Here is a 7,382-nt window from a genome sequence, read left to right as displayed (position 1 = left end):
TTTGGTTCTTTGTCACTCCAGTCTAATGAGCCACAATCGCTGTTACTTTCATTCCGTTAAAAAATATACAAAGTTATAAACTAATAACTAAAAATAATTTCAAACATAAATAGTCAACAATGAACTTACCATTACTTTTGATTTAACCTAGTAACACTCCAATTTTCAATGAAACAAAATTGCTAGCAAATCGATGGTCAACCTGCAAGTTCAATGTCACACACATTACATTGATTGAAGTGAACTATAAACAACACAATTCACATCTTGGGAACATTAACTACCACAACAATCAACAAGCCTTCTTCTAAGATTGATATTGAAGGTGCTGGCTAACAGAGAGCAGTGAAACAACAACAAGCCCCAAACATGAAGCTTCTAAGTCAGAATCATAGATGTAACAAGAATAGCAAAAATTGAAAAATACAAGATAAGTGTACTCGTACTTCAACAAAAGTGATGGAAGTCGAATGTAGGGGAAAAAGAACAAACAAAAAAATAGATACACGGTTGTTGCTGGGATTTTTCACAATTTTCTCCACTTAAGACAATCGTAATCGACAAAAATCAACTCGAATTTCAAAACATTCGGAGAGACAATGTACAAGGAATGATTCAATTTCTTGCAAGGGACTCTCGGATAAGTTATAAGATCTACCAAACCAGATTGCGTGCGAATTGAAGAAGAAGAAGAAGTAACCCCTAACTCTCCCAAGGCGAGGGGAGCGGAGAAGCTCGGTGGCTCTGACTGTGGCTCCGTTGCATCGAGCAAACCTGATCGAGGGATTGACTACCGGCTCTGGCTCTGGAATCGTAGCGTCGGACAAACCCGATAGCGGAGTGACCGCCGCTGGCTTTGGCTTCGTCGCATCGAGCGAACTTGATGGAGGGAGCTGCCTCTGGATCTGGATTCGTCGTGTCGAGCGAACTTGATGGAGGGAGTTGCCTCTGGATCTGGAATTGTTGCGTCGAGCTGATGGAGGGAGAGACCACGTTCTCGAATTGAAGAAGAAAAGAAAACCCTAACTCCTCCAGTATTCCAAGCAAAGAACAACACTTCTGTGGTGTTTTTCCATGTCAATATTTGACGTGAATTTTATGCTGATGTGGAATTGCCATGTCGGATCACTTAACGGCGATTTTTAACGGAGGAGTAACTGGGGTAGATTTGGGACTAAAATAAACGTTGGAGGTTTTTTACGAGACAAAAAATAGTTGAGGGTAGATTTGGGACAAAACCCAAAATTGGGGGTTTTTTATGGAATTCGGCCGAATTGACTATATAATGGTTTTTGTGCGACTGTTATGCTAACAATTTATTTTGAGCCACAAAAAATAAATAACAAGTAATTTAAAATTAGAATAAGGTTCACTCTTTTAAGAACTTGTGGCTCAAATCATTATTGTGCTAGCCAAGTCCTATCTCAATTGCCACTTCTCTATTTATATGGATAGGAGGCTCGTCACTAGTCGCAGTCTACTTCACCATGTCTATCACTATATCCCATCCCATTCTCCACAATGTTGAATCTTCTCTTCCGTTGCACGACTTGTCGCTGACGCCCTTGCTTCTCCTTCTCTCAGGCATTCTCGCAATCAGCTGTTGGGCATGGCTTCGTTCCACCCAGAAGGAAAACTCACTGCCGCCTCTACCACCGGGACCGGCCGGCCTCCCCCTAGTCGGGAACCTGCCCTTCCTTGACCCGGAGCTCCACACCTATTTTGTTGCCCTTGCGAGGACGTATGGCCCGGTCTTAAGGCTCCAGCTTGGCAAGAAGCTCGGTGTAGTCGTGACGTCCCCAGCCACCGCTCGTGAGGTGCTGAAGGATAATGACGTCACGTTTGCCAACCGTGATGTGCCCATCGCCGCGAGGGCTGGGACATACGGAGGCTCCGACGTTGTGTGGACATTGCATGGGCCCGAGTGGAGGATGCTCCGGAAGGTGTGCGTGCTCAGGTTGCTGAGCAGCCACAAGCTGGACTCCATCTACGAGCTCCGGCAGAGGGAGGTCCGAAAGACCGTAGGGTACTTCCGGCTCCGGGCCGGGTTGCCGGTGAAGGTTGGGGAGCAGATGTTCTTGACGGTGTTCAACGTGATCACGAGCATGATGTGGCGTGGGACGGTGCAGGGCGAGGAGAGAGAGCTTTTAGGTGCTGATTTCAGGCAGGTTGGTTAGTGATGAAGACAAACGCATACGACTTCCCTCTTTTTCTTCCCGTGCAAACATAAGACATTTCCATCCCTCCTTCGAGCGTTTAAACCTGCTCACTTAACTTTGACAAAAAAAAAAAAAAAAAAATAATAATAACCTGCTCACTTAACCAAAAGTGGATGTGGCTACTTTTGAATTTTTTTTGTTTAAATATAGATAACGTATGTCACGATTACTCTTTCTTATTAAAATAAACAAAAATTAGACTTTCTCTTATATCATATAATAAATGATAATTTTAGCACTTTAGGATTGCGCTGAACTTATTTTCCAGACCAACCTATGAGAGGACATGGCTATTTCATATTCATATTTAAAGAATTGTGTGATTAATTGTCTAGTTTCCCAATATGTAAGTTTAGAATTTGTATTTCAGACTACCATTTTAATGTTTCTATATTTGAATCTTTGGCTTGAGTGAAAATTTTAAGAATTTCGATATTGATTCTGTCATTCCTTTTTAATTTTTCCCCTCGTCGGGTGGTGTCGGATTTCATGGATCTTCTTGGGAAACCGAACATCTCGGACTTTTATCCGGGTTTGGCCCGATTTGATTTGCAGGGGATAGAGAGGCGGATGAAACGGTTGGCCAAGCGGTTCGATGGAATTTTTGAGCAAAAGATCGAGAAAAGATTGAAGGTTGAGAGAGAAGGCGAAAACAGGTCCTCGGACGGTGGCGAGAAGAGCAAAGATTTCTTGCAGTTTTTGTTGGAGTTGATGGGTGAGAAAGATGCTAAGACTCCTCTAACTAGGGGTGAGCATAGTTCCGGGGTAGAACCAAGAACCTGGAACCGGAACTTGTAGGATCCGGTCCGGTTCCGGGTTCCAATGTATGTAGGGTAGGTTCTAGGTTCCAAAACCGAGGAACCTCGCTCCAACGGGTAGGTTCCAGGTTCTACTACATAGAACCCGGAACCTGGATCCTAGATTCTAAAATAAATTTTTATATTTTTCTTGGTATATGTTTTTGCACGATCATACAATGTTCTATGGCATCCAATGATGAATGTATGATTTGGAGTGAAACAAATTTTTAGGTTTTGTGTTCCAATGGATTGGTTTCGGGTTTTAAATGTAACATGTACAGAGTCTAAAATCACTCACTTCTACTTTCTCTTAGATGTTATAGCGTTCACTCTCATTTTACTTAATTTAAAACGAAAAAATAAAAGAAAATAAAAGAAATTGATAGTTTTTCGGGTACCCTGGAACCGACCTTAGAACCTGTGACGGGGTAGGTTCCAGGTTCCGAAAAATATTGAACCTATTCCGACGGGTAGGTTCCAAGTTCCAAGTGGAACCCGTAAGGAACCCGGAACCGCTCACCCCTACCTCTAACAATGACTAGCCTCAAAGCTCTGCTCATAGTGAGTTTTTCTCCTTCTTCTCCTTCTTATATTTTAGTGGTAAAGCTTACTTCTTCATACATTATTCTTTTGTTCTTCTAACGAGCACACATGACGTAAACCGAGTCTTTGAGACGTTTAGACTTTATCATTGAAATTGTTGGACCTTCTTAATCATTGGAGTAACACTAATGTATAAGAGATTACTCACCGATAGCTATGACAAGTTTGTTTGAGGGAAGGGAAAAAAATTATTAAAATACTACGTTGTCAGACGATCGCGTAGTCAATGGCCTAAAATTAGCCGGATGGGCTGAATTGGAGTAATTATAAAATGTTTAGGACTGAATTGGCACAATTGCAATAGATTTAAGAATTTTTTGGTAATTTTCCGACTTGTAGGTTATTTGAGCCAAGTGTTGGAGCTCGTGTTCGTAAATTAATTATAAGAAGAAAGAGCGCTTCATGATACCTTCTGTCCATCTTATGAGTAGATTAGATCGAAATTTTCTTTCATATTATCATTAAGGTAAACTAAAGAAAAAAGAAAGAAAGAAAGCAAAAAATCCCGTTGCTTTCATTGTTGGAAGATGAATATTCGAATTGGTAATCTGTTAGTAACTAGGCAGCGGTTTTTATGAAGTTTGCGAAAGGTGACATGATGTTTGTACCTTGCGTCTATGGAAAAACCCAAATCTAGGCATCATTTTTTAATCAGCTGTTTGCGATTTATCGTGTAAGTGCAGTGATAATTGTAATAAGAGAATTTTCCATCAGGAAATTTTGCGAAAAAGAAATTGGATTAAACAATATTTATTTGACAGTCCCTAATGTAGTAGATTGTTACTTATATAGGGTTTGCAGAGAGAGAGCGAGAGAGAGAGCGCCCATTTAACTCTATGGATTTTCATTGCGAATTTATATTATAATTGCACACTCTTGACCTCAGCACAGTTATTAATAAGGGAATTTATAATTATTAAATCGTGTTGCGCATAAATGGGTTTTTTCCATTTTATTAGGTCAAAGCTAAATTATCGACCGCATGAAACGACTCGAATTTAAGAACGTGGGATAACACAAGATTCCATAAATCGTGTTGCGCATAAATCGTTAGTTTTTCTCCGTTGCGACTTCGGTGTCGTATCATTGAATAGTGAGAACTCTCCATCTTAGCTATTTTGTTAATTGTTACGAGTGGCACTAAAGCTTGAATTTTGGGGTGTGATTCCACTGCTAACATTTACAGTAGACAATTTGATGGGTTTAGACTCCATTTCTATTTGCCAGATGTCTAGTTCAGAAAATAACTACAGAAAGAACAATTGAAAGACGCAGATTTGTACTCTTACAAAATTAGCTTCCTAATCCTAATCTTGCTAGCTTGCTTTTTAATGACATCAAAATTTCTCTCGAGGACGGTCCGTTGAGATATTCCATGCAATTGGATAATTTTGACAGGACATGCTAATTGGTGGAACTGACACTTCCTCCAACACAGTTGAGTTTGCCATGGCTGAGATCATGAACAAACCCAACATACAGAGCAAAATCCAGCAAGAAATGGAAGCTGTGGTCGGCAAAAGACAACATAGTAGAAGAATCTCATATCTGTAAACTGCCTTACTTACATGCTGTCATGAAAGAGTCGCTGAGATTGCACCCGGTACCTCCCCTGCTGATCCCTCACTGCCCGAGTGCGGACTGCACCATTGGAGGATACACGGTCCCGAAGGGCTCTCGGGTTTTCATCAACGCGTGGGCAATACACAGGGACCCTTCCATATGGAGCGACCCGCTGGAGTTCGACCCCGAGAGGTTGTTGCATGGTAATGGCGATTACAGTGGGAACGACTTCAATTACATGCCCTTCGGGTCCGGGAGAAGAATATGTGTGGGGATAGCGATGGCCGAGAGGATGGTGTTGTACTCGCTCGCCACCCTCTTCCATTCCTTCGACTGGAAGCTGCCCGAGGGAGAGAAGATGGACCTGAAGGAGCAGTTTGGGACAGTCCTGAAGAAGAAAAAGCCTTTGGTGGCTATTCCTTCGCCGAGGTTTTCTGATCCTCGGCTTTATGAATGAGCTATTATGTGCACTGCTTCATGTTGTTACGGTATCTTTGTATGATCTTACTTGCATAGAAATTAGAACTGTTGTATCTAGCAATATCACTTAGAGGGTGAATAGTGATTCTGAACAATTTTAAACTTACTATAGAATTTAAACAAGTTTTAAACTTAAACGAGACGTGCATAAATCTAAACACAATAAAGAGAGTTTAGAGTAAGAGAGAATTGCATGCAAAGTTTATAATGGTTCGGCTTTAATAAGCCTATGTTCACTCTCTCACGTTGACAATCGATTGGCTGGATTCCACTATACGAATTGTTGAAAGGTTACAAGAGATGTCACACTTTATCACTCTTACAAAACCTCTCAAAGATAAAACTTATAGCTCTCGAGAGCGAGTATATAACTATGAACAACTCAAGTACTTTGGAATTGTAAATTCCGATCCCCCTACACCGGCCACCATGGATCTCGCTTTTATACTTCTTTACCCCCAAACTAGCCGTTGAAAAGTTTTCAAAGGATTGTTCTTCAATCGCTGGTTGGATGCCATTAATCTTGATTAAACGAATTGTATCTGGAAAAGTTTGGTAGCCGTTGGAGTAGATTCTAAACCCTTCAAATTCAGTCGCCCATACATCTGAATCCTTAGTTTCTATAAGTGCAGTTTATTCAAATCTCCAAGATATCTTGTTCCTAGAAGGTAATATCAAATCGAAGATATTCTCCTAATCTGATTGAAAAATGATCTTGTCAATCGGAGATTACAGATTTTCATAAATAACACAGCCAAATCGGAAACCTGCTAAACGCGGGTCTTCAAAAGCTAGCCAAAAAGATATTACAGAATCTGAATATAATTTAGAAGCAGTCTTCAAAAGTAGAAGAAATTCTTTAAATCTGAATGGATTAGAATAGTGACTTTGAGTTATAGTAAAGTATTTGCTAAAGTGTCACATAAGTCTTCTCAAGATTAAGTCTTCAGAGGCAACATATCATCCGTCCGAATAATAAGACTCAACTATCTCAAAGGCAAATATGTGACGACTCTACCTTGTGTCCGAACATTAGGTTTGGAGCAATTAAGCTTTTTATTCACGTGTTCATTCCTGCAATAAAATGCTGATAGGCATTAACCAGATCATTTTTAAGGAATGATAGTTTTGTCAGAATCAAAATATTCAAATGAAGGTTTTCTCAACAATCTCTTCCTTTTTTATGATGACGAAACTTCCTCAACAAAAATAGATGTTAAAAAGAATTTGAGTAAAGGTTTAGCGCATAAAAGATTACACAAAATGTATAAACATATATGCCATGTAACCCATGTGAATCTTTTCGTAGAAGATGTGCATCTGAAAGATATATCACTTCAAAAACACCTCAATTGAGACGATAAATTGAAGTTTGGAAAAGTATCATCATGTCGTCATTTGCATAATACTTCATTTTTGGATTTTGAATTTCTTCCATAATGATGACTTGTGTGTGTGTAAACCTGCAATTATAATGAGGCAACTTCTTCCCCTTTTTGTCATCAACAATAAGGATAAACAAATAAGATAGCACACCATATATACTTTATTTAAACAATAGAGCTATCAGATTATAATAAGGTCGTCATAGTTAAACCATAGCAATCCACACAAAAGTCTAATGCAAAAAAAAAAAAAAAAGACAACCACTAGATATTTTGGAAAACAGATTCAAGTAGAAGGTGGTGGAGTTAGTTTTGCAGAAGAGGAGGGAACA

General features: G+C 39.8%; 1 pseudogene; it reads left to right on the top strand.

Moving 5' to 3' along the window:
- Nucleotides 1-1,487: 1,487 nt before the first annotated feature.
- LOC115736953 lies at nt 1,488-5,642 on the top strand (annotated as a pseudogene).
- The last annotated feature ends 1,740 nt before the right edge of the window (nt 5,643-7,382 follow it).

This window comes from Rhodamnia argentea, chromosome 9 (genome assembly GCF_020921035.1).
Source record: "Rhodamnia argentea isolate NSW1041297 chromosome 9, ASM2092103v1, whole genome shotgun sequence".
NCBI classification, from domain to species: Eukaryota; Viridiplantae; Streptophyta; class Magnoliopsida; order Myrtales; family Myrtaceae; genus Rhodamnia; species Rhodamnia argentea.
The sequence above is the reverse complement of the archived record's forward strand: the minus strand, read 5'-3'. Positions and strand labels throughout refer to the sequence as shown.